The sequence below is a fragment of the Hippopotamus amphibius genome, chromosome 4, assembly GCF_030028045.1.
Source record: "Hippopotamus amphibius kiboko isolate mHipAmp2 chromosome 4, mHipAmp2.hap2, whole genome shotgun sequence".
In the NCBI taxonomy this organism is placed as follows: domain Eukaryota; kingdom Metazoa; phylum Chordata; class Mammalia; order Artiodactyla; family Hippopotamidae; genus Hippopotamus; species Hippopotamus amphibius.
In genome coordinates, this window is record NC_080189.1 from 19,038,579 (window position 1) to 19,066,114 (window position 27,536).

The 27,536-nt window shown below is 40.6% G+C and overlaps 1 protein-coding gene and 1 long non-coding RNA gene across 8 annotated transcripts in view; one reads left to right on the plus strand and one right to left on the minus strand.

The window, feature by feature from the left end:
- The window catches only part of LOC130852161 (uncharacterized), a 28,798-nt gene extending 18,724 nt beyond the window's left edge, over positions 1–10,074 (plus strand). Inside the window, exons 2-4 of the long non-coding RNA XR_009053303.1 lie at positions 2,991–3,113; positions 6,331–6,488; positions 8,861–10,074. This is a non-coding gene — a long non-coding RNA (uncharacterized LOC130852161). The remainder of the gene's footprint in view (positions 1–2,990; positions 3,114–6,330; positions 6,489–8,860) is intronic.
- Positions 1–27,536, minus strand: part of CALD1 (caldesmon 1) — a 183,938-nt gene that overhangs the window by 97,012 nt on the left and 59,390 nt on the right. For 6 of the 7 annotated variants that reach the window (XM_057732924.1, XM_057732923.1, XM_057732929.1 and 3 more), the window contains exon 2: positions 19,344–19,435. The exons of the other annotated variant lie outside the window; for it this stretch is intronic. The gene's annotated coding sequence lies outside the window, so the exon portion shown is untranslated. The remainder of the gene's footprint in view (positions 1–19,343; positions 19,436–27,536) is intronic. 7 annotated transcript variants of the gene reach the window in all.

Sequence of the window (27,536 nt, forward strand, 5' to 3'; positions counted from 1 at the left end):
GGCTGGCCACCCTCACTGGCTCTCTACCCACGCAAATTCTTTTCCCCTACTCGTTCCATCCTCCTACTCCTCACCTTTTATGACTTACTTGGGTGCTTTTTCCCTCAACCATAGAGAAACTCTACCTAACCAGTTATTTGCTCCTTGAATGCTGCTGAGTGTGTATGTGAGGCACTGAGGGGGAGAGAGAGAAGGAATGAGCGTTACATGAAGCATCTACACAGGTGATGTCTTTCTGGGTTCTGCTTGGTGGACATGTAGTGGGTATACCCGAGGGAGAAGAGAAAGCACATCTGTGTACCGTGTGGTGTGCGATGACTCTCTGTTGGGGTGTGTGTCTTGTGTCTGTGAGTGGGAAGATGTGTGTACTTGTGAAAATGGTTTTTTGTTGGTCTCACATAAGGATGGAGTGGGAGGTCGTCCTTAATCCTCACACCCTTATATCACAGAGCTTCTCTGAACCTCCCTGGCACTGTTCCTAAGTAAGAGGAGCCGTGTCTGGGGAGGATTATAAGTGATTTTCCCCCCTCTTTTGGGAGCAGCGGCTTCCATGTCCTCAGCTAGTAATCTCTCATTTCCTCCCCGACCCCCAGTCAATGCTGAATTCCTTCCAGTAACATTGGATAGGAAACAAACTCTCCATCAACAAAGTGACGAAATGTCAAGGCAGAGAGCTTCTGTAAACAGTGGAGCTTGTGAGCGTCACAAGTGGACAGAGTAGCCTGAAAGAGAAATGCAGGCGAAGGGAGGTATGTATATGTGACAGATGGGTTCTAGAAAAGTTTTATGAAAATCTAAATTTTTGTGCTGGGGTGATTGTAGCCATGCTATTGAAAGAACCCTAATGTGACTCCTTTCGTCAAAGGAAGAAAAGTGCTTTACAACGTTGAACCATTACCTTCTGATATACCTGTCTCTTCACTATGGGTTCTCAAATACCAGACTTTCTTGAAACAGGGCATGCCTATGCTACTGCAATTAAGTAGTAAGTCGATGTTAGAGATTTCAAATCACTTAACACTCTGCCCTTTGGGTAACCACACCACCAAGCCTGTGGCCCAGGTGACTAGTACTGTGAGCGGACCTCCTGTGTCTCACCTCCACTCCAGGACATCCTGAAGCTGCCTCCCTTTCCTTTCCTTCCCGCTGCTTTTCTCTCTCAACTTCTTTTTGGGTGAGGGGGAGATATTTATCAATATTTCTTCCGTCATTCCTTTTTTTATTTGCCTCATTCTCTGACACTTTTTCCCCCTTCTCCATTTCCCTCTTTGTATTGGGAATTAAAGTCTAATTATTAAACCCAATCTAGGTTTCTTTTCCTTAAAAAAAATTGAGTTTAATTTCTGATGTGCATCTTTCAATCAAGAATTCTAACTATTACTATGTCTTCCATTCGCAAAGCCTTTTTTTTTTTTTTCCTTTATGGGCATGTGGCCCTCACTGTAGTTATTTCCTGTGACACCTTTATAAGGAGAACCACTATTTCTGCTTTTGTTTGGGACAGTGTTGGTGGCAGGTAAGAAGTCATCTTAGATGTGTATGTGTGTGTACATATGTGTGTGTGTGTGCATGTATGTGTGTGCATGTACATGCACACAGATGCAAATACAGTTGAGGCAGGAGGTGGTGCCAAGCACCTCTATTATTGGGGGGAAAATTTGTAGAGAAAGCTAAGCTTTATCTATCTTCAAATCATCACAAACCGAATGGTGAATGGGTTGGAGAGAGTCCTTGGGATTTGGGGGCAGTGCCAATGTTGGTCTTGAGATGCATCAAGAATAAAATCTATTGTGTCAGGGACACTGAATAACTTAATGCAGCTTCCAAAAGTAACCAACATTAATTGAATACGTGCTATGTGCTGAGTCATTTTTTAAAACCTTTTAAAAAAAATTAACGGGGTTTATTTCTTAGCGTAGTTTTAAGTTTAAGGAAAAACTGAACAGAAAGTACAGAGTACCCATATATTCCCTCTCCTTTACCCACCCCCAGGTTTTTTCTGTGTCTGCATTGAACTGTGTATTCCCCTCCAAAAGATATGTTGAAGTCCTAACCCCCAGCACCTCAGAATGTTACCTTATTTAGAAATAGGGTTTTTGCAATGTGGTCAGGTTAAGATGAGGTTATTAGGATAGCCCTAATCCAGGATGACTGGTGTCTTTTTGAAAAGGGGAAATTTGGACATGGAGACAGATATACACAAAGGGAAGGTAACGTGGAAGCACAGGGAGAATGCCATGAGAGTATAGAGGGCCAGGAACATCTGAGGCTACCAGAAGCTGGGGGAGAGTTGTCAAACAGACCCTTCCCTGGGGTCTTCAGAGGGACCCTGCTGACACTTTGATTTCTAGCCTGTGGAACTGTGAGATAATAAGTTTCTGTTCTAAGCCACCCAGTTTGTGGTACTTTGTTACAGCAGCCCTGGTGAACTAATAGAGCCTATGATTAAAATATTGCGGTGGTACATTTGTTACAATTAATGAACCAATACTGATACATTATTATTAATTAAAGTCCATGGATCATATTAAGTTTCACACTTTGTATTGTATATTCTATGGGTTTTGCCAAATGCATAATGTCATGTATTCACCAATTCAGTATCAGATGGAATAGTTTCACTGCCCTTAACAGTCCCTGTTCTCCTTCTATGCATCCGTTCCTCCCTCCCCTACTCCAAGCCTTGGCAACCATTGCTTTTTTTAAACCATTTCTATAGTTCTGCCTTTTCCAGAATGTTGTGTAGTTGGAATCATAGGGCATGTAGTCTTTTCAGACTGGTTTCTTTCACTTAGCAATAAGCATTTAAATTTCCTCCATGTCATTTTGTGGCTTGATAGCTCTTCTGGGCCATTTAAAAATATGTGTTTTTATTTTATCTACATAATAAACCTGGGAGGTAGCTATTATAATCCCCATTTTAAAGAATTCCAAAGTGTGTGCTCTTAACCACAATAATATTCTTGAACTAACCCACTATTTTCCTCTAGGAATTGTTTTCCCATTCAGGAGATAGGTAAGAGTGTCCCTCCCTGACCTCCTGCTTAGAAATTCCGAGAAGAAGACTACTGTCAGTGATCTCTGATTTAATTCATTGGAACATTTAAACTCAGGTAAGAAGTGATGTTAAAAATTACTAAATCCTCTTCAATTTCAAACCTATTTGGTTTAATTCAGAGAATTATCACATCTGGGACATCTCAATTAAATTAAACCTTGCAAATGTTCATTAAGCTTCCATTATGTTATTGTTACTTCTTTGTAAGATTCTTAAACAAGGATGATCGTATCCAGACAGCTTCATTGCATACTTTTCTTTGAAATTTTAGCACTTCTTCATTATATACTTTCCTCCTCTGACCCACTGTGCCCTCATCTCCAATATAAGAATTTCTCTGTTATTGCAAGGAACCCTAGTCTTTCAACACTAATAACCGTTATTAGATCCCTGTTTGACTAGTCATCATTACATATACCCACTGCAAAATTACACGGTCTGACTACTTTCATGAAGCTCCACAAAAACATTTATACCATCAATTTTCAACGAGCATTTACTATGTGCCAGGTTCTGTTCTAGACACTGGAGATACAATGGTGAAGAAGACTAAAAAGGTTTCTGCCTTCAAGGAACTTATATTTCAGATTTCCTTGCTTTTGTAAACTTCTACCAGGCCTATCATAGCCATCTTTGACTTTGCATCACACCCATCATCTGCTTTCCGGTTTTTGCTCTTGAGATTCAGGGCTTTGTGGGAGAAAGTCAAGGACCATGTTTTGTCTAGCCTAGAGGTTTATGCTAACTTCAGTTGAGCCACCATTGCAACTCAGAGATGCCTCTCTTCATCCTGTATGCACTGAGTGATTTCTGCTGTAACACACGTCAGCAGATTCTCCACCTCTGCTCTTAAATTACCTTCACTCACCTCAATCCTTAAATTGCTCTCCTCCACAAATCCTTAAGTTACCTACTCCACAAACAGTGACCTAGACTCAGGCTTAGGAGATGTGGGATGACCCTCTCTGACCCTTTCTTCTCTGTAAAATGAAATGGTTGGACAGATGACATCCAAGGTCCTACTCCATAGAATACTATGGTTCTGTATCTGCTCTTCAATCCAGCAAAGATGGGTTTATCAAACACGACATGTACGTTTCCTTCTTTTCACTTCTGAATGTTTGGATAGCTCTGTGCATTCTCTTCTTATTTTCTGATTTGGAAAGCATTAATCTTCCTTTCAACTTGATCATCCCATGGCATCCTAGATTAAAATACTTTATTACCTCTCAAATGTGTCATATAATTTTCTCCCTCTACTCCTTTATTCATACCACTCCATCCATCTGGAGTGAGATCCCCTATCCTCCTCTTTGTCCATATTCTATTCAGTCATGCATTTCTGGCTCAGATTTCACTTCCTTCATGCCTTTCCTGAGGACTCTAGTTTGGTAGTGCTATCTCACTCCTTTGAATTTCCATCACTCATTTTCATTTTGGTAATTAATAATGTACTACCTTGCCACAGCTTATTAGTTGTTCTAACTACTACTTAAATATGTTACTGATATTTTACTTTCTACATGCTTTCATTCTTAAGGCCACATATGAATAGATACAGTCTTTTTAAAAAGTCTTTTCACTCTTGGGACATAGCAGACACTCAGGAATTGTAGCTGATTTGAACCACTGGATTTTTATTCTCGATTTTACCATTCTGAGAGTGGAAAATGTAACTCAAGCTGATTCATCTCTGTACTTTACTGACTGATCAGTGTTTACAAAATGAATTAAAGACCTTGATAATAGACTATATATGCATCTCAAAAGTTACATAAACCCACATTTGCAGTAGTTATACAGTAAATCTGGCAGTGTTTTCTTTCTAACTGTAGAAAATGAACTTTTGTCCTTTTTGAAAAAAATCAATTTATCAATCTGCTTTACTCTTTTCTCAACTAAATGGTTCATCTGGGAATCAAAAACCAAATAAACACATGGATTCTAACGTACAGTTCGCACTTAACTTTAGCTCAACCTTCACCACTTTGTTCCAAAAATCTGTGCTACTTAAAAAAACTGCAGGTTAGGAGGGAGCCGTGGGAGGGAGAGGATATGGGGATATATGTATAAATACAGCTGATTCACTTTGGTGTACCTCAAAAGCCAGTACAAGAGTGTAAAGCAATTATATTCCAATGAAGAGCTTAAAAAAAAAAAAAGGGAGAATGCAAAAGAAAAAAAAAAGTGCAATCACCAAGACACATGTCTCAAGACCAGCAACATAAAAATAAGAATGAATGGGGGCTTCCCAGGTGGCACAGTGGTTAAGAATCCTCCTGCCAATTCAGGGGACACAGGTTCAAGCCCTGGGCCAGGAAGATCCCACATGCCGTGGAGCAAACTAAGCCCATGCATCACAACTACTAAGCCTGCACTCTAGACCCGCAAGCCACAACTATTGAGCCCATGTGCCACAACTACTAAAGTCTGCACACCTAGAGCCTGTGCTTCTCAACAAGAGAAGCCACTGCAATGAGAAGGCTGCACACCGCAACGAAGAGTAGACGCCACTTGCCACAACAAAAGCAAGCCTGCGCACAGCAACGAAGACCCAACAAAGCAAATAAATAAATAAATAAAATTAATAAAAAAATTTTTTTAAATTAAAAAAAAAAAAAGAATGAATGGGATAAACCTGAGGAGCTCTGCCTTCTCAACTTGTTTCTTTTCTCTCATCAGTGGAATCTAAAACACAATGCCCTGCTGAGAGCAGGCTAATAGGTTATGACCTGTGTTTTCTTTCCTCCCCTGCTCAGTCTTTTATCATTACTTTTTCTCTATTTGTACTTCTCCATTTGCAGGAGAATGGACAGCCTTAATGTTACAAGAATCAATGTCTTTGTGGCTTCTCTTCTCCCTTAGGAGGAGTGGGCACTGGGCATGTTAGATTTGTGAAGGAATGGCTTTTGTCTACACTGGCTTCCACACTGGGGAAGACTACACACTTAGGGATTTCATGTTTCACCTCCTAGTGTTACCACCACTTGGAGCACTTGAAGTTGTTCAAAACCCCATGGCTATCACTGATCCTCCTAAATAAGAAAAGGAGATTCACCTCTGTTTAAAGAAAGGAGACTGAGACAAATAGGACTTTGGTATCAGTTCCTTAACCACGGCCAATCAGTGGAAAACCAGGACTGATATTTAGCCCAATCTCTAAGCCAACCTGAAAAGTTTTCTTAGAAGAGAAAGAGAAGTGAAAATTTGGGACACAATTCCTTTGGTGCCCATTTAGAGAGTTTGAAATTCTTTTCTTTGGCAAATTCCAGGAGAATTAGGCTGAAAGACACAGAACAGGATATATCAAATCAGAAAAGGCATGTGGCCACTGCTGCTCTCTTGGTTCCTGAGGAAGAGAAAAAGCATCAAAATGTGTGGGAGCGAGTCGTAAGGCAAAGACAGAAATTCTAAACCAATCTGTGCCCAGGTAAGAAAACAAATGCATAGCTCTGCTTAAAGAATGCATAAGTGTGCTTTCGAAATGCATACCTGATAACAGAGGCTAATTCTGATGTCTCATCAGGGTGGGATCCTGACGCCAATGGAAGCGTTTGTCAATGGGTAGGGCTACTGAGAAAATGTGAACTCCTATTACTGGAAATAGTTAGGTAGAGGTGAAATGGCCATCTGTTTAGGGCTGTAGTGAAAAGATAGTTTTGGGGATTCTGAGGCTGTGCTGCCCAATATGGTTGTAACTTGTCACATGAGGCAATTTAAATTTAAATTAATCAAAAATTAAATAATATTAGAAATTCAGTGCCTCCACTTCACCAGCCCCATTGCAAGTGCTCTGTAGCCACATATGTCTAGTGGCTTTCATGTAAATAAGACTGTACAGAGAACATTTTCATCATCACAGAAAGTTCTATTGGACAGCCCCACGGTGAAGCCTTCCAACTCCTAATACAAAGTGACTTTACCATGGCAAGTAATGTTACGCAGTTCAGAGACATGAAGATGTGTAAGACATGTCTCTATCTTCAAAGACCTTACAACCTCCTAGAGAAGATGGAATAACATGAGAGGTATGGTACAGGTCAGCCTTTCAAAGCACAGATGTGCTCTTTTAATCCTCTCATTACTAACTTCTTTGTTCTCCTATGGAGGGTCTTTTGGATCTGCAACCCTACTGTTCTGAGCACACTTGCAGCTGAGAAAGTGAAATGAATGCAAAGGAAGCTGAGATGCTGTCTGAAGAGAGATCACACTTTGAGTTGCATAACAAGGCCTAGGAGTGGCTTATTTGGAACAAAAGATCAGAGGCCACAGGTCTTTACCAATTATAGACATGGTACAGAAGTCATCATATTTTACATAATAATAGTTTTTTACTTGTGCGTGACTCTCTGGCCTTTCTGGTCTACTCGGCTATAAGAAACATCAGCAACCCATGAGTCTGCTCTTTGTGACTGGTTTTTCAGCTAACATTTCCAATTTAGTGATCAACAGTAAGATCCAGAGCCTTAGCCAGACATCCTGCTAATACAAGACATTAGCAAGGTGACAGAGTTTAGATGGCAGGATGCAAATCCATTTACACTACTGGGAACAATTCAAAGGTATGTCCTACAGGTAGGTTGTTATGGGCAACATTGTTACACATGGAGGACATGCTATTATGATCAGGGACTAATTATTCCCTAGCAAATGATTCAACATCCGTTCATCATGGTCATCAAATGCATTTATTGTGTTCTGGAATTAGAGAGCGAGTTAGAGACTATCTTCTGGCACTTTATAATCTGAGATGAAAAGCTTTGAAATGAAACCAAGGGACATTATCCATTATGTCCCTTGGACACAATAGATACGTATAAATCTGCAAAGAAGTTAAACATATAAATCTGCAAAGAAGTTAAATAATAAATTGAAAAGTGCCTAGACTGCTTCCTCCTTCCTTTTACATTAGTTATTTAGATGGTAGTTTCACCCATTTGTCAGTTTGGGAATTTCTGGACTTTCCTTCAAGTAAGAAATGGCTTATAGTGCAGGCCTGCTTAAGACTAGCACAAGACTACAGGATCTCTGAACCTTGTACTCACCAGTAAGAGTTTGTACTGATACCTATATTATTGAAGTTTGTATTTTAACTATTAAGTACATGTCTGTCTACCCTAGAAGATTATAATCTCCTTGAGGTTATTGCTTATTTTTGTGATCCCTCAAAGTTCTTAATTATTTTTTCTTATAGTCAGCATCAAGTTCACGCTTGTTGGGTTGAAATTGCTTACTTTTGGACTTCACTGGTAAATAGACGAGCTTGGCTAAGACATGATCAAAAGGCCATGCCTCCAGTTGAGCTCTTAGTAACCTTGGGGATGGTGGTTCACTTGGAAGCTCTATTTTATATTGTGATTTGTAGTAGTGGTTGTTTTCTTCTAGTGGAAAAGAAACTTGTCTTAGAAAGACATTCTGGTTTCCGGAAAGAGGGGTAATTAGGCATTTGTAACTGAGGGAATAAGTCTGTTCTGGGATCTTCAAAGAAAAAGGACAAAGAAGACATATGATGAATAAGAAAAGAAGAGAATTAGGGTTGAACTGAAACACCCCAAATTTCCAAGGCCTTTGGAGATGCCTTGCCACTCCTCCATCATAATTAGAAAACACTGACATTCAGAGCTGATTTAAATGCTTCCATCAGTCTAAAAAAGCGTTGCCTGATTTTACTCTGTAACCACGCTCAGTAATTAGAAACATAAGGCACTGTTCTGGATGTTTTCTTGGGAACCTACCCTCCTAGGCCTGGTGTCACTACCCATTGGCTACAGGACCTTTATCTTTTCTCACCATCTCTCTTAGGAGCCCCTGCCCAGGTCACAGGAAGAGTGTGAGGTTGCCGTGGGCATTCCTGGAAAAACTGGAGACCTCCGGCGCCCCTTCAGACTCTAAAATACATGGAAGAAACTCATTTTGCCTGCCTATTTCCTTGCTGAAGCTCTATAAATCTGTATTGCATTTGGAAGGCAGTAGTTAAAATATGGTAAGATAAGCGTTCAAACCAAAAGATTCAGAAGAAGGATCTCTGTGATGATCAGCTTGAAATGACATCCTTGTTTGTTTCTGAAAACAAGGAAGCTGTTCCAGCAGTTAATTCTAGAGTGCCTCACACTCTTGCTGGGAAACCTGTACTTTGCAAAATGTAGGATTAGAATATGATCTAACAAGCAGCAGGAGCAGCAGCAGCACCTTTTTACTTCTGACCAAATCCACAAAGAAAACGGAAAAATACTTGTAATCAAGGACCTCAACTCAACAGTCACCTAACTTGTTAAATTAAAACATGTGGCAACCACCTGCCAAGCATCTTGAAGCAACAATACCTTCCTCTTTTCCTACCTGACCTATAATCTCTTTGGAGCACATTTGCTTTTCCCAGTTTTTCACACTTAAACAATGCCGTCCACACCACGTATAAAGATGACTAAGCAACTTTGTATTAAGTAACCAAAGCGAATCCTGCCAATTTTAGAATAATTAAGTTTCTGCAATCTAATATAAACAGTTCCAAGAACTACACGCGGCCTACCAAAAGTATATATTACAAGTAGTCAACACTGAGGCCAGCTGGCAGACAGATCAACCTATTAAAGTAGAATTGTTCAGAATTCAGAGTATTATTTTGCTTTTCTCCCATTATTTTTTCTGCATCCAACTTTGTTTCTTTGGGAATGTTTTCAAGTATACAAAGCAAGAAAGTATTGTGGAATTGCACCTCTTGTAAACGAACGAGCGTTTCTCTTGAGATTCTTTAAACTCACAAGTCAGTCCCATTTCAACACCGTCTACATAGGCAGCCAAAGTAAAGCAGAGCAAGTGAATCCACTTTGTTCTCACTCAAGCTAAAGTGTTGGTATTTTGTCTGACCATCAGAAAGATCAACAGTGACCACTAGGCAAGTGAATAAGCACATTAAGTTATATGCCCATCGGACACCTGAAATATCTTTCTGACCATAGATCCTTGTACTGCCTCTAGCAGATAGCTTGCTGGATCAAAATTTATTACTAATAACGCTAATATCATAGGTTTAATCCCACTAGGAATGAGTTAACTATTTGAGAGAAAAAAAATCCTAAACTATTGCCATGAGCTTTGACATTAATCTTGGCCAGCTACATGGCAGATGTGGGCTGACAACTTTCAATTGAGAACACAGAGATGTTTAGAACAACTCATCCCACCACGGAGAATGCATGGCCAAATGAATGGGCGTGTGTCATCACACAAAAGGCCTCTCCACATTCAACTGCATTTTAAGCCTCAGTGTCTTCTTCACTGTGTTTAAATTCATGTATATTCTACAACCATCATCACAATGAAAACTGCAATAAAAACATTCAACAAATGTTTATGAAGTACCATTTGCCGCGTTGCTGGGTGGGGCAAATAAGTTGTGAATGCAGTTACCCTGCTCTCACCATGCTTATCGTCTGATGGTGGAGACAGGCAATATATAAATAAAATGCAAACTGGGACAAGGGTTAGGAAGGAGAAATACAAGCTGCTATGAGAGAACTACAGGAACGACTAATGGTTTTCTTTGGGTTAAAATACGATATAAGCAGTAATAGCTTTTTGAAACAAGAATGATATTAACACACTACAGACATGCATTCATAAAGGGAACATAAATGTGTGAGACTGGAGTTTGTATTTATTAAATATATATCAACATCATTATATGCCAGACACATGCTCTTCTGGGTGCTGATAAATCGAACTCTTCTCTACTTTTCTGTCCTAAAGAAGTGAGTGAAGAATAAAGTAACTAGTCATGTTTGAGGGATGGTGAACTTTTCTCATCCTTTCTCTCCAACCTCAGATCCTGTGTAAGTAGTGTAAATACAATGACCTATCAAATACCATCTGCTGGAATTCATACAGACACAGGGAATCCAATTAAGATATTAATTTCACATGGCTAAGGTGGAGGGCATCTTTCTAGAAACCATCCTGCTCAGTGACCTTCTGACAACAAAATCATGTTTCTCAACTGCCATCAAGTAGAAATTTGCTGATTTAAATGTAGCTGTTCCACTTTGTTTTTTCAAACTTTGGCTCATGATTCCAAGAAACGAACAGCCCATAATAAATTTGCTCCAGTGGCAGAACATCTCACGACCGGCTTTTCTACTTTGGATACCACAAACAGACCTTTAATTTGTTGACACACAGCCCCTGGACATTCATGAAAACAAGATGTTCTCTTGCTGCTTTTTAAGTTAAACAGATTTAAGTCAGGGTCTCAGCCGAATTTCAAAAACAGATGTTCCATAGCAAAAGGGCTGAACTGACCCCAGCAATGAGAGGCTGTTTCACTTGAACTTGAATATTCTTTGTTAGCAGGATGAGTGATCAAATATGCCTGAAACTGGAAACAGGAGCAACCCAAGTTTTACTACTGTCTCCATTCAATGACTGCCCTGTGGGTCTGGGAAGGTTGGGTACCCATGACTCTTGGTTTGGGGAAAAGCTGATACCTGGGAGGTTTAGGTGCCTCGGTTTTGAGGGGTGTTAGTGAGGAAGGATGATCTTCTCCCACACACCACCATCCTGTTTCCCTGTTGACCTCCGAGGCCCTCCAAGGGATGGCTCCACTCTATCCAACACCTCTCCTGACCCCACACTCACACGCAAACACAGCCAGGCCAGCTCCTTAGTTCTGCAACAATCCAGTTGGTATTTCCGTCTCTGGGCCTTTTTCCCTGTTTCCTTTCTCTTGTAACCTGAAGTGCCCTCCACTCCTGCAAATTCCCATGTATTTTTCTAGAGTGTAGTTCAGTCCTATCTTTATTCCAGAATCATCCTTTCTTTCAAATTCCGCAGCACTGTTAGCACTGTTCTTTTGGATGGTCAATAATATATGACTTTGTTATTCAAATGTTTTATAGCTTCTCTTTCTCTCGAGCAGGTGTGAAGCTGCTTAATGTCAGGGCCTTCATCTCCTTTGATATTCCCTCACAGTGCTGAGTGTTTTGCTCTGCCTTTATAGATGCATGCGAATGGTTGCTAAGTTGAACTTACTGAAAAGCTTCTGGCCTAAAAAGCCAAGTTCCAAAACTTCCACAGCTCTGGCCTTTAGTGCTGTTTGCCCTGTGTTCCTGTTTTACCCCTTCTGGGCACCTTATAGAACTGTACTTGTTGCCCTCCTCGTGGTCAGCTGGGGCCAAGTAACTAGTTCTGGCCAATGAGTTGTGAGCGGACGTGTCATGTCACTTCTGGGGCAGACCATTTAATTGTTGATATTAAACCCTTCAGAGTCTTTTTCTCTCCACCGTGGTAGCCAGCAATATTTCCAGATAGTAGCTGTCAGCCAGGGTCCCCAAGTAAGGATGGCAGTGATGTGGACCGGAAACCCCTGCCTATCCAGGGTTAGAGAAAAAGCATGAGTGACCAACCTTTGTTGTTTAAGTCACTGAGATTTTGAGTTGTCCCTGACCTCAGCATAACCTAGGTGGCCATGACTGACATAGCCTTCATTAATTCAGTCCATGATGAAAATGATCTTGTGATATTAGGCAGTGCACATCTCTGCTAGGTACTTATTCAACTTACCTATTTTCTTTTTCCATCCTGTGACATCTAATATAGAAATAGGTGGGTAGGCCAATCAAGTAGGGCCTCAGGGAGTGGAAATGGCTCATTGGCCCCATCTGTCTACTCCAACAAGCCATAAAACTGCCACCAACTGCAGGAGAGCTCACGCATTATGTGTTCACTCATTTACACCGGAGACGACAAACTCAAATGCTTTTAAGGACCCAAGAGGTAAATAAATACTCGGAGAGTGGTGGCCTGTGGGGAAAGTAGAGAAGGCATGCATCCCTAAAAGAATTCAAAATCAAAATATTAAAAAAAACCATGCTGGGCAAAGGAAGCACATTTGCAGGTCCGTGTGGGCCTCAGGGTGCTGGTTTGTGACCCCTGATTTGTATAGTCCTTCCTTATTAGCTATCAGGTGCCAGGCTAGGCACTGCAAGGAATTACAAGAGTGAACTTACAATTGAATTCATATTACCATACACTCTGGATGGAGAAAGTTTATTTATTTAGCCAGCGGTTATATAGCACTCACTATGTATCCAGCATAGGTCTAAGACTTTTACAGATATTAATTTAAATCTTTATAACAATCCTTATTGTCTCCATTTTACAGATAGGAAGACTAAGGCCCAGAGAAGGTGTGTCATTTGCCCAAGGTCACAGAGCTAGCAAATAGTAGAGTTATGATTTACACCCAGGCAGCCTAGCCCTAGAGTCTGTGCTTTTAATTACGATCTACACTGTGTCTCACAAGACCTGTAAATGCATAGTATTTACAAGGTAGCTGATGGCCAGAACCTCATTGAAGAAATGATCACATGATTGCCTGAAGGCTCTGTGCTCCTCTACAAATGCCCCTGACTAGAAGCTGCTTCCTGTTGGGAGGAGTTGGCTTGCTTGATGTTTGGGTGAGTCCATATTTGATGTTTATTAATGAAATAAAAATGAATCTCCTGTTTATGTTCATTTGGGCTTTGGCAAACTGATTTGTTATTTCATTTAAGTGGGGTTCACTTTAGAAAATAAGCTGAATTTGTCCTAAAGTCTTAAAAAAAAAAAATTACAACACTTCACACTTTGACTATTTCTTTGCTTTTTCATTTAATTCGTTTTAGACAGGAAGCAAAATCATCTAAGATTATCTGTTTGTGTCAATCTTAGGGCAGACTCAGATTTTGTGGGACCTGAAAATTATTCGGGAGGCCTTTAAGAAAGAGAATGCAATGTTAAATGTAAAAAACTTAGGCAGGGGTGTGGCAGAGGTCTGTTCAAGTGGAGGGCCCTGTGGCTTAAGGACCATTGGTTTCATGGTGAATCACTTTGGGTCTCTCACCTTGATTCTTATGAGCATGCCAATAAAAATGCCACAAACCCTTACTTTGCTCTTAATTTTAAATTATTTTGATACTACTGTTACATCTCCTCCTGAAAAATTCTTCATGAAAACCAAAACTTAGGAAACAAATAAGGCAGAGGGCAATTAAGCAGCATTCTTCACAGCGATTTTCAGAAAAGAAGAATTACAGATATAGCCAGTGCACTGCAGTGTTTTGCCTATAAACCACATCATTAAGAATGCTAGGGAGATGAGATGGCAGAGAAGTTTAAAATATTATGACTCTCTGTCAAGATGAGGCCAATAAAAAATACAGTATCAGAAATCACAATTTACGTCAATGAATATGTTATTAGAATCACTAAATTTTCATTGTATTGAATAAAAAAAAAAAGTTCATTTTATAGGAAAGAAGGAAGGTACACTAGAATTGTTAATGCAGCCCAGATCTAATATAGCACTGGATGGAGAAGTTCCAATTCAATATATAGCTGTAGAGCGAATAAATTAATGAGTGGCTGAATATGTATGTTTGAGGAACAGAAAAAGGACAGATGGTGCTAATAGTGGTCACAAGCCTCCCCCCATCAACCCCAACTTACAACTGCACATTTCATTTCTAAACCATTAGCCAGCAATCTGGGGGAGGCAGTAGATATGTCCCCAGAGCCTCTCATTATAACACACGTCTTTATGTTTATAAATCTTGTGAGTCTGTGATGGAATCAGATCCACAATCATGGGTATAATATACTTATGGGAGGAATTCTTTGAAGAACTTGGAGAAAATGCTTTTAGAAGAGCCCCTTCCTTCAAGCTCGCCATATGTTTGTATTCCCTCCCTCTCCGCATCCTCTGGATATGATAAACACACTCTTCTCCAAACTTAGGATGCCCCATTCCACAATATGTCATTCTTGGTCATTAAATAACAGTACTCGATATTAATGTTGGCTGTCTCCATCCCTCTTTAACAAAGTGTTTTCAGCCAAAGATATTAAACTAGTCAACCTCTCTTTTCCCCTGTCAGAGAAACAGCCAGCATCCTGAAATCACAGCTCATTTGTACCATGCTGGCGTGAATATTCAGACTCCATTTGTCTCCAGCTCTTAAAGGCTGGTGTTAGAGTGAATGATAGACATTTTGTTTTGAATTAGTGAAAAGGAGGAGAAAAAACCCCAAGTAATAAGTTTGGCCTTAAAATATCTGTTTCAGGGAATGCAGCTCTGCCTTTTCCTCCAGTAAAAGTAGATTTTAAAAAGTCTAGATTTAATTTGGCATTAAGTTGGACCTGGGATACAGAGAATAGTAGGAAGGAAAATGTCTCAGTCTTTTTCACCCAGATTGAGCCTTGAAATCCTATTGGAGGACTGTTAGGTCGACTAGTGCAAGATGTTTACAACTTTGTTTTGTTGAACATCCCAAAGCAAAGTTTGGAAGTAGTTGAGTCTGTGGCCTTGAACTGTACAAATCCCATCACAGTTGGAACCTCAGACTTTTGATAGTTTTGTTTGAAAGCTAAATAGCAAGATCATTTTTTCTCTTTACTGCATACTCACTCATGCTTTTTGGAACAAAAGTCTGGAAAGGAGTTCTAGACAAGAACTTCTGGCACCACTGTTTGTTTTTCTCCCTGGTACCTGTGCCCTGATCTTGGCTTGCCCACCCTGACACAACCTCTTCCATCAAAAGCTGTCCTAGGCAGGAATGTGTTCTCCATGAAGGTGCCTCTTAAGGCCAGTGCAGTTCCCTGGCCAATGAAATACCATCACTTGGCCAAAGTTACAAAATCTGCACATGGTGATGCTGGAATGTCCTCTTACCTCCCTTATCATGAAAGTTTCCAGAACTGGAAAGGCCATGAGAACCCATGTTCCTTGTGTCCCCTCAATTCCTAACCAAACTTGGGCTCATGGTATATTTTCCTCCTTATATACCATGACAAGGACCTGAGAGCAGTCTTCTTAAGATGCTTGGGAAGAAGGTGAATTAAAAATCTTTTCACATATGAGTCTCGTCCTACAGCCACTACCAGAAATCTGTAGAAAAGACTTTTAGTGTAAGAAAGACCCCTTCAGATCCTGCTATAACAAGCACAGACGCACTTGAACTAAACGGGAGACTGAATACTTTGTCAAGGGTGTCCAGGGAGGCTTGTTCTGCAAAACTCAAGAAAAGAGGAAGGGAAAATACCCTTCTCTTTCCATTCCATCTGGAGCTTCAACTGACTCAAAAAATATTGGCCCACAGTGGTTATAAAAATGCCCATTTATGCTGTTCTAAAACAAGGCAAAGCCTGCTAGGTGCTTACAACTCAAAGTACTTCTTTTACATGCTTGTAGGAAAATTATCTTTCTCTCCAAATCCTATAGCTGACTGAAATTAATGAAACACAGTCGAGAGGCACCTCTGCTGGCCACTGGCCACCATTCATTTGGAACACCCCACCTGGGCCATTCATGGATTGCAGAGCTGTTTCCTCTTGACTTCAGAATTTCTCCTTTCTTATTTTATACAAATAGCAATTCATGTAAAAATCACTGACACGGGTGTCACTGGCATTTTAGGTAACTGAGTGAAAAATGGCATCTTTTTCCTGGCGACTTGAAGAATATCAAGAGGAAAATAATGGAAGTGGGGGGTACTTAAAGAAATCTGGTATCTCAAAGCTCATTTTTAAGAAATGGAAGGGGGCAGGCAGAGAAGGAGGAAACTTACAGACCTCTGATAGCCTCTTCTGCTAATAATCCAACAATCCAAACAAAGATCAAGGGTTTCTGCTAAAGAAAGAGAACCAATGGAGAAAGAAAAAAAAGCAAGGAAAAGAAATGACACTTTATAAAATAAAAGAGAAATGAATGAATAGTTTTCCCTCTTTGGTTTGTATCACACAGGAAAAAACTGGGACATTCAGTGCTGGGGTAAACACAGCCCAAGTAGAAACGACATTTAATGGTGGGGCCCAGAGAGGAGAAGCTTGTTATGTCCACCACGACTCGTGGACTGGCCTCTCCATGCTTCACTAGCCCCTATTCTGGCCTGGGAGTGAAACAAGAAAATACCACCAAAGCCTTCTTGAGAGCACAGGAGGGGTGGGGAGACCAGCAGGAAACCATAGACTAAGGAGGGGGTTCCGTGCAAAGTAGGTACACTCCCCCCAACTAAGTCTGACTGTCTGGACAAGATGGTGTTCCATGGCAACAGAGTCCCAGTCTCTTGACCTTGAAAAGGACCTGCACTCTGTCTCTTTGGATATTAAGGAGTCTAACGCTGGGCCTCCCCCACTATCCAGTCTGATCAGCTCTGACTGGGATGAAGAAGATGGTCCTAAAGGCAAGTGTTGATGTATGACATCCCTGGGCATGCAGCTGGGGAGCCAAACACATGCTCATGGGTGGAGTGAGCTAGAGGGGGAGAAAGACTGGCTAGGGAAAGCACCACAGGATTGGTTTGGGGCATAGTCCCTAAAGGGAAGGAAGAAGAAGGAATAACATAGGACCTAAGGAATAAGTGGAGAGAGAAATAGATAGATATCCACATTAGCTAATATACATGTTCTTACAAACTCTCATTAGAAGTAGCATTTAGGTTTCTTCCTATTGGGGTGGGGGGGTCCCCCTCTCCTGTTACTTACCAGGAACACTTCGTACATGCAATTTCTGGTGGCATTTTTAAACCACTGCTCCTCTCCCTCCACAGCCTTCCTGGGTGGGCTCATCCACTGTCATGGTTTTAATTCTTAGGTGTAGGTTATGACTGTGAAAACCTCTGTCTCTAGTTCTCACCTGGGCTTCAGATTGTGCATATTCCTTGTCTTCCAGATGCACACCCTTGGCTGTCCCACAGGCCCTTAAATTAGCAAGTCCCAATCGAAACCCACTGTCCTTCCCTCTTGGCTCCTAAAAGAGTGTTCTCATGGAAGAGTGTAGCTGGAGCACGTTCACGCTGTTTACGCTCTCCTGACTCTTTGAGGAGCGAGGGAAGTCTCCTGCCATCAGTTAATCGTATCTTTCTTTCAGTCCCTCGCTCCAGCTTAGATTCATTTCCGCTCCTTGAGGGTTGGGAGGCAGGCAACAGGTGAGGAGGAAGCACCACTAATAATCATCATTTGGAGGTAGTCTTAAAGCAAATAAACTGTGGGTCGAGACTGCATCTTCTTATCCACCCATTCATATATTCGAATACTCACTCATTTAATAAGTGCTATTAAATGCTTACTGTTTATAAAACCTCCTCTAGTGCTGTGAAAGATGTGAAAGTCACACTCTTCAACTTCAAAAATTACATAATGTAATAGGGAAATGAGAGATGTATACAAAGGATTACAACACTCTGTAGGAAAACCAAATATTCTAAGAGTGATATAAATGCTAAGGGAGTTCGGGAGAGGGGAATCAGAGAACAGGCCACGTGCAACATACTAAAAATCAGCATATAGAGAAGAAAAGGCCATGGGGTATTATGGATGGAATTGTGTTCCCCCCAAATGTGTATGTTGAAGTCCTGACCCCCAGCACCTTAGAATACAACCAAATTTGGAGATCAGGTCATTCAAGAGCTAATTAAGTTAAGATGAAGTCATTAGGGTGGGTCTTTGTCTGATATGACTGCTGTCCTTCTAAGAAGAGGAAATGTTGGACAGAGAGAGACACACACACAACACGTGTGCTGGCAGTGGGATGGCCATGTGAAGACACAGGAAAAGACGGCCAAGGAGAGAGGCCTTAGAAGAAACCAAACCTGCCAACGCCTTGATCTTGAATGTCCACTCTCCAGAACTGTGAGAAAATAAATCTCTGCTATGTAAGCCACCCAATCAGTGGTATTTTGCTATGGCAGCCATAGCAAAGCTTTTCTCACTGCTAGAGCTAACATTGGAAAAACTGTGAAAGAGTGAAGTTTCCTTTAGTTTCTCCATCCTCTACCTTCTGAAATCCCCTCTTTCTGCTCCCCAGGTAGACCTTCTGCTGGTAGAAGTTCTCCTTGGTGAGGAGGCTTTGCTCAGAGTGAGGGGTACTTCCTCCTGAAATCATCGGTGTTTGTTCAAAGGTGAGCTTCTTCACCATGAAGACTGACTCATCATCTCTCTATTCCCTCAAGTCAGCAACATTGTTCTTGGGAAGTGAGAACTTCATTATTGATTGGGGATTGTTTTGCTTAAGATATTATATATGCAAGATAAAATTAAAAATAAAGCAAAAAATCAGATTACAAAGCAGGAAAACAATTCCTTCCAAACTTGATAGATTACTCAGTAAGTAAACTGTGAGGGGCACAGCAGAAAGCTTGGTTTCTCACAATGCATCTTTAGGTGCAAGAATTTAGAAAATCAGGCAGAGAGGCTATATAACTGCTAACATCAGAGCTCCCTCCCCCAACAAAATCACATAAACTCTACTCACAGGTAAGCAATCAGATGTCCACTTGTAAACCTCTGATTGGTCACCAATCCCTATGAATTCGGTTGGATGATCTTGAAACTTTTTAATGATACCTGGTATAAAAGAAGGTTGGAAACATAAGTGGAATGAATTTTAGTTAGCGTGGAACTATATATCTTAAAATACAATTTCTTCCACAGGTACTATTGTTGGTTAAGACCATAAAGGGGAAATAAAGCACAGATATAAATAGATATCGTGCATTTGCATTATAAACAAAATATATACAGTTATTACAGAGTCAATCCCTAAATTCTTCTAAATAATGGAGGGGAGAAGGTGCTATAGTTAGTACAAAGCAGGGAGTACTCCAATGCCAAATGATCAGAGACAACAGGCTTTAGAACACAGTCAGAGACACTGCCTTCTCTAAGCTCACTCTCCAAACCTCAGCCTCAGACTCTCCAAGTCTTTTTGGAACCTTTGCTTTGTCCAAAGTCTTCTGCTGTTGATGCTTAGGAACTCGGCTAATAGGTGGAAGAGGAAGCTCTGGAGGATTAGAAATAATTGTAGACATGTACTAGTAGGTAACCTAGAGTTAACTCTCTCGCACTTGAAACACAGTAATAGATATTAACTATTAGAAGGGCCAAAGAAATAATTAACTGTGACAGTAAATCACCATCACACCCCTAAACCTACCCCAACACGATGCAACAAGGGATCCTAATGGGTATGAAGACGGGATGTGCAACTCTGGGTTTTAATGTTTGCCTTTCATTTAGTAGAATAATGGGGCTCGAGTGGACATTAAGAACATGCCTTGCTTTCCCATCCCCCCCTTGCCATTTTGCACTGGAAGAAAACAGAAGCTCATAGAGTTTAAGGGACTGGCTTGGAATCACACTGCTGGAAATTGATCCTGGATTCCTAGATTCTCATTTCAGTTTTCACAGGTGAAAACCAAACCAAAACAAAAGCCTGCCTAACATGTTACCTATGGTTTGTATCCATCTGAGGAAGGCAAACTAGGGATCAGGGAGACTTGAGGGACTTGTAAACTGGTCAGCAAGACCAGCTGCCGTCCATTTCCTTACTCCTGAGCAGTCACTCGGGCTGTCTTCAGCTCCCATCCATCAACCGCTACCACCTCTTTGGGAGCTACTTGTCCCAAATGCATGCATCTAAACAACTGTTATATTGTCATACATTTAGAGTACTTTGCTCAGTATTCTGGGGATGTGGGCACTGATCTTAAGGAGCCTACTATCGAGTTGGAGTGATAAAAAACATATAATTACACTTCTAGGTTACAATGCCAGAAAGTGATATGAGCTCCAAATCCCATTTAAATTCCTTTTCTTCTACTGTGGGCCAAGTTTTGGTGGTCTTTTCTATAAATTTGTGGAAAGGGGGACAAGAAAATCTGTGAGACATCTCCTAGCTGGAAAATTTGCCTAAACCTGGCTTATAATTTAGTTCCTTCAAGGGCCTGGGAGTTAACTGATGGTCTTGACCTTAGCTGCATACTACAATTACCCAAGGAGCTTTAAAAATGACCCAATCCAGGACTTCCCTGCTGGTCCAGTGGTTAAGAATCCACTTCCCAATGCAGGGGACGCGAGTTCGATCCCTAGTCAGGGAACTAAGATCCCTCATGCCACAGGGCAACTAAACCTGCATGCTGCAGCTACGGAGCCCACGCGTCCTGTAGCCCACGCGCCACAAATAGAAACCCGCATGCCTCAACGAAAGACCCCGCATGCCGCAAGGAAGATCTCATGTGCCACAACGAAGACCCGTCGCAGCCAGGAAAAAAAAAATAGACCCAATCCAGGGACCCACGTCTGATCAACCTAATCAGGATTCTGGGGGCTGGCAACCAGGCATATGTCTTTCTCAACTGTCCCTGGTGAGTCTCAAGTGCTGCCATGTTGCGAGTCACTGGGATAAAGATGCAGCCTTCTTCTCCAAATCCCTGAGCCCTGTGCACATGGTGGGGTCTGGTACGAGGGCTCCCTCCAGGTCCTGTGCCTCTCTATGTGCCAGGAACATATTGCAGATATGCCAGTGAACAAATAACCATCATACCCGGCTTTGCGGCACTTATGGTGTGCTGTCCCCCTAGCATAGAGGTTCTTAGACTGGCTGCCGATCAAAATCTTCTGGGAGAGTTTTGTAAAAAAATATGACAGGTGCCCAGGAATTTGCACCTTAAGAGAAGTTCTCTACATTCAGATGCTGATGTAGATTATAGTAGCCACTCCACGTAGGCCTCCCATTCTTGACCCTCAAATTTCAACTAAGGCATAGACTAGAAGGAAGCAAGGAGTTACTCGCCTGGATTGTGTATGAATGCACCAAGAGACTTAACCTCGTAGGCAAAAAAATCCAGGGTACCTTCCCCAAACCCTCTGGCAGGGTCAGTGTTTATTTGCCTGGTTTCCCTTTCCCTGGTCTCAATTCCCTCAGGTTTTGTTTGCTTGTTTTTGTTTTTGTCTTTAATTGGGAATGAATTAAAGAAAAAATAAAGAAATCAGGGATCAGGGGAAAAATTTTTTTTTGGTCTGTACAGTCTGTGTGTATGTTTATAAACTATCTCGTTAGTGAGACAAAGACAGAAAGGCTTTTGAGAGAAACCATAAAGTGAATAGCAAAGTGACTAAACGTAGAGTTTCTCATCAGATATACCTTCTATTTTCAGACTTATGATGGAAGGGCCAGAAAGTTGATGAAGCTCTCACTCCCTGTTTTAAGATTTGTCTCTACTGTCAGCTACCTTGCAACTTCAAATAGATGCCTGGGTGAATCATTACTCACTGGATCCCTTTAAGCCTTTCGTTCAGTGCCCAACACATAGATTCTGACGGACCTGCGTCAGAGGCAGTTGCTGAAATTCTCTGCAGGCAAAGCTAAGTCTAGACTGGACATGGTAAGGAAGGGAGCGACCCACGACGAAGGAAGAGGGGCCGGGAGAGAGAGCTGGACGGTGTGAGGTAAATGAGCCCGTCTCCCTCCCACAGTTCCCTCCCCAGCCAGCGGCAAACAGCCAGGTGCTGTTCACTGCTCCTTTGATTGAACTGTCTGCTCAGGCATGTGGGGAAATTTGAGTTTTATATGAAAGCATTCACTATGGGAGAATCAAGGTGTCATAAAAAGAAAGGAGGTATTTCTCCCTTTCCATCAACTTTCTAGTCCTCCAAGAGGAGTGATTTTCTGAATACCCTCAGGAAACCTCTACCTAAAGCCATTCAGTAGCATGAGAAACAGAAACTAGCACCTTCCTAGGTAACACAAATGGAAAAATATTGACAGGACCTACTTGCAAAAAAGTAGTTACAATTCTACTTTAAAATGCCTACCATAAGTGTTCACAGAAAGAAGCCATTTTTCAAAGGGATACTAAGGGGTTGGATAAAGGGGAGGCTCTCAAATAACTTATTATCATAGGGAGTTATGGTAAAGGTTAAATTAGGGATCCTTTGTAAAAATGAGTAACTTTATGGAGTCAACAAGAAGAACCAGGTTTTCACTAATTTATAATTTTGCCTTGTGCAGCTGAGTTAGGATCATTTGATTTGAACACTAGTATTTATATTAAAAATTCCCCATGATTCTTTTATAATATGCTCTGCTCTCATTATGCAGATACTAATAACTACTGCGTATTAAGGGCTTTTAGTGCCAGGCCCTGTGCTAAGCTCCTTGCACACATCTATCTCATTTATCACTACAACAACCTAGTGAGATACATGTTCTTAACTTAGGAAGAAGCACTGAGAAGTTTGCTATGCTTAAGACATCTGCCTGAATTCACCCAGCTAGTAAGTAATGAAACCAGTATTCAAATCCAGGGGCTGATCCAACCTGATGGGGGTTTGGGAAGGATACACGCCCACATTCGTTTATTCATTGAGTGAGTTCTGTAAGCCAGGACAGAACACAGAGTGAGGAGCAAGGACTCTGCTTTCATGGATCTTACATTCTGGTGGAGTACAGATAGGACACATGTTTCCAATAGCGAGTAAATAAAAGAGCATGACGTGATAGAGGGCCGCTGGAGGGCCACTGAAAATTGGATCGTCTCTCCGAAGAGGAGATATCTAGGCTGAAAATACATTTCTAGGAAGGAGTCACTCATGTGAAGAGTGTTCCTCTAGGAGCCCCTGAGAATCCCGGTGTGAAGTAGAGGGTTTCATGAAATGAGCGTGTGCTCTATGATCATGAAACTCTTGCAAGTTGTTCAGTCCATAAGGGATTCAGGCTTATCTGCCCATTAGCAGAATACACAATGCTGAAAGTTGTCCTGGACAAAGGGACTTACCAAAAATTGATTCTCAAAGTACTACCTTTGCCAGCAAGCATGAGGGTGGCAGAGGTCCTGGTAATCTGTCTTTACTCACAGGGGAGAGTGCCAGGGACACACATGGTCACCTGTGCGTCCAGTGCCCAGAACAATAGAGGTCCTCCTGCGCTCCTGTTCACTTGGTGAACTTGAGAAGCTGCCTTCTGTGGGTTTACATGAGCTCCTTTCAGTCTTGTGCTTTGGAGGATAAGGCAGAATATTTCTTAATAATAGAAGAATGAAATGCTATAGGATATAATCCTTGGAATGGGAAAGGAATGGTAAGAAGCTATTTCAGTCTTAGTTGGCAGGAAGTCACATAATTTGTGGGGATGGAAATTAAAATAAAATATTTAAAAATAGATCTATGGGTTTTAGTCAAAATGTGCCAGTAACAATAAAACATTAATAATTGTCTCTTGTGAGCTGTCTCTGTTTTACATTTATAGCTGAATATGGGAGCTAGGAGTATTTTAGAAGAGAAGAAATATGTGATCTTGGGGAATTTGGGTCACTTAAGTAAATACTAATGAGTGAATTGACCTCGACCAAGTCATTTAAGCACTCTTGGCCCCTCAATTCTTTCATCTGTAACATGAAGCATTTGGAATAGATTTTTAAGATCCCTCCAATTCAGATGGTTTATGTAGAATTCTATGGTCTTTTGAGGGAAAAAATGTATTGTGTATGTCTCAGTATCTATGAATGACCTTGTTATGGTTGTAAATAAAACGAGTTCAATCAAGTTCACACTTTTCAGCATCTAACAGAGTTCCCAGAGAAAGGTACTGATTTCCAGGGATCACCTACCCCACCCATTCTCCATTATTTCTAAGACATAAGTGTATTTTATAGTTCCGAGGGAAAGAATAATGTATCACATAATAATATCTATAATCTGTTGAACCTACTATGTGCAAGGTACTTGATATTTGTTATCTAATTACGCTTCAAAAGAAAACTGTGCAAATAGTTGTTTTTAGTATCCTATTTGAAAGTAAGGAGACAGATTCAGATTCACTGTCACAGAGTTAACGAGTAGCTGATTTGAAACTGCTGATTTGTTTGACTCCAAAGCTCTTTCCATGACTGAACACTTGGAGTAGAAAGGACAAGAGGATATAAGAGAATAAGAAACTAAGCAGAATGTTTCTGAAAAGCACAACAGAATTTTCTGCAGTCTCATGGAGCTAAGTGGAAAAAACTCAAAGTTCAAGAAAGAAGATCCATTTTGGAGTTGGTATATCTATATCTTAATTGTGGTGGAAGTTACACAACTATCTGTACTGTCAAAACTTATAGAACTGTACACTAAAAAGAGTAAATGTTACTGTATATAAATTACACTTTGATTAAAAAAAATGGAAGCAAGGAAAAAAAGGAGGAAAGGATCTTGGGATACAGTCTCAGACCTTTGGAGAGTTCATCCGTGGAGAAGGAGCAAACTAGAGATCAATGGAGTCATACAAAACAGCAGATGAGTTTCAAATCACCTCAGCCCTCATTCAACTAAAGTGAACTTCCCCAACTCTATCAAACCACCAGCTGATAGAGAAAGTCAATTTGTGGGAAAGTAGCAACACCTAACACCTTAACTGGGTATTCATACGGAAAAAAAGAAAACCAAATCTTGACTTTTATTTAACATCATACGCTCCCCTCCCCCAATTCCAGATTGACTGTAGATCTAAATGTGAAAACTTACACATTAAAGTCAGAAAGGGCTTCCCTGGTGGCGCAGTGGTTACGAATCCGCCTGCCAATGCAGGGGACATGGGTTCGATCCCTGCTGCAGGAAGATCCCACAAGTCAGGAGCAACTAAGCCTGTGCACCACAACTACTAAGCCTGTGCTCTAGAGGCCGTGAGCCACAACTACTGAGCCCGCAAGCCACAACTACTGAAGCCCGCGTGCCTAGAGCCTGTGCTCCGCAACAAGAGAAGCCACTGCACTGAGTAGCCTGTGCACCTCAAAGAAGAGTAGCCCCCTCTTGCCGCAACTAGAGAAAGCCCGTGCAGCAGCAACAAAGACCCAACGCAGCCAATAAATAAATTAATTAAAAAAAAATCTTAAAGCTCTCAGAAAAAAGAAGATACCTCCATAATCTTGGGATACATAAATATCTTGTAAACAGGATGTATAAGTTATTAACCATAAAGGAAAAAAATTGATGAAAAGGAAAGAAACAGATTGAGGAAATATATACTAGTAAAGCATATAGCTGACAAGGACTTTATCTAATTTATACTAAGAATTCCCACAAATCAATAAAAAAGATGACTCAATGGGAAAATAAGTAAAGACTTTAATAGGTATTTCACAGAAGAGGATATTAAAATGGCCAATAAACATATGAAAAAGTGCTCAATCTCATTAATCATTAGAAAAATTCAAATTCAGATTACATACCACTGAATAACTAAAATTTAAATGACTGATTATTCAAAGTTTTGATAAGCAACTGTAACTCTTATGCACCACTGTGGGAATGTAAATTGGTATACTTAGGTAAAATATCGATATTTGGCAGTATCTGCTAAAACTGAATTTTTGTATATCTGAAGACCCAGAAATCTTACTCCTAGGTATATACATGACAAAGATCCATGCATATATTCATCAGAAGACATGAACTAGAATGCTCATACCAGCACTATTCACAACATCCACAAACTGGAAATCACCTCAGTGTCTATCAATAGTAAAACAGATAAATTGTAGTAGGAAAACAATGAAATACTGTATTGCAAATTAGAATAATCTAAGCATCACTCAGGCAATGAATCCCAGAAACCCAATTTTAAACAACAAAAGTTGGACATACACACACACGCACAAATTCTATAGAATTACATTAATATAAAATTCAGGGACTTCCCTGGCAGTCCAGTGGTTAAGACTCCATGTTCCCAATGCAGGGGGCATGGGTTCAATCCCTGGTCAGGGAATTAAGATCCCACATGCTGCACTGAACAGCCTTAAAATAAAATAAAATAAAATAAAATAAAATAAAATAAAATAAAATAAAATAAAATTCAAAAACAGACAAAACTAATACTTGGTATTAGAAATCAGAATGATGGTTATCCTGAGGCAGTGGCCAGGGGTGTGGGGAGGAGGCATGACTGTGGAAAGGGGCACAGAACATAAGTAAAGTTCTGTTTCTTTATCTGCGTGTTGACTACATCATTGTGGTCATTTTGTGAAAATTCATCATGCTGTACCATTATGATTTGTGCACTTTTCTCTATGTTACACATCAATAAAACAATTATTTTAATAACTTGAGTAGAAAAAGATGAAGCCTCAATCTGGAAAGATGACAACTAAAGGGAATTTATGAGCTCAAAATAAATAAAATCATGAAAATTCAATATTCTCAGTCATATATTACACTAGTAGAAAAATAAAATAATAAAACGAAAGACAAACAATGAGAGAAAACAAAAAGGTAATACAAATCAATGTACTCTGCGGGGAGAAAATCGCAGTCAGGAAGGCTGGGATCAATTTGGCCAGTTATTTCTAAATTAAAAGTCAACACTGGATTATTTACCAATGACTTAGTGAACTTTCCACATATATATTTTGGCTTACTATATCTTAGAAGGGAAATATTGAATGTTTTTGCAAGTGGCCCATACAAAAGCAATTCAAATACAGGGACTACTTATCATCTTAAGATGTTGTGAAACCTCTCAGTGCATTCAGCCCTTTGCTTCCTAACCACAGTTTCTCCTCTTTACTTTCAAAGACTGCTCTTCCCAAATCTATCTCCAGTGCCTCTCACGTGCATTAAGCCCTTGCACAAAGTTTTCTCTTCACTTGTTTCAATTGTATGTGTATCTTGAGTAACACTTGTCTATAGT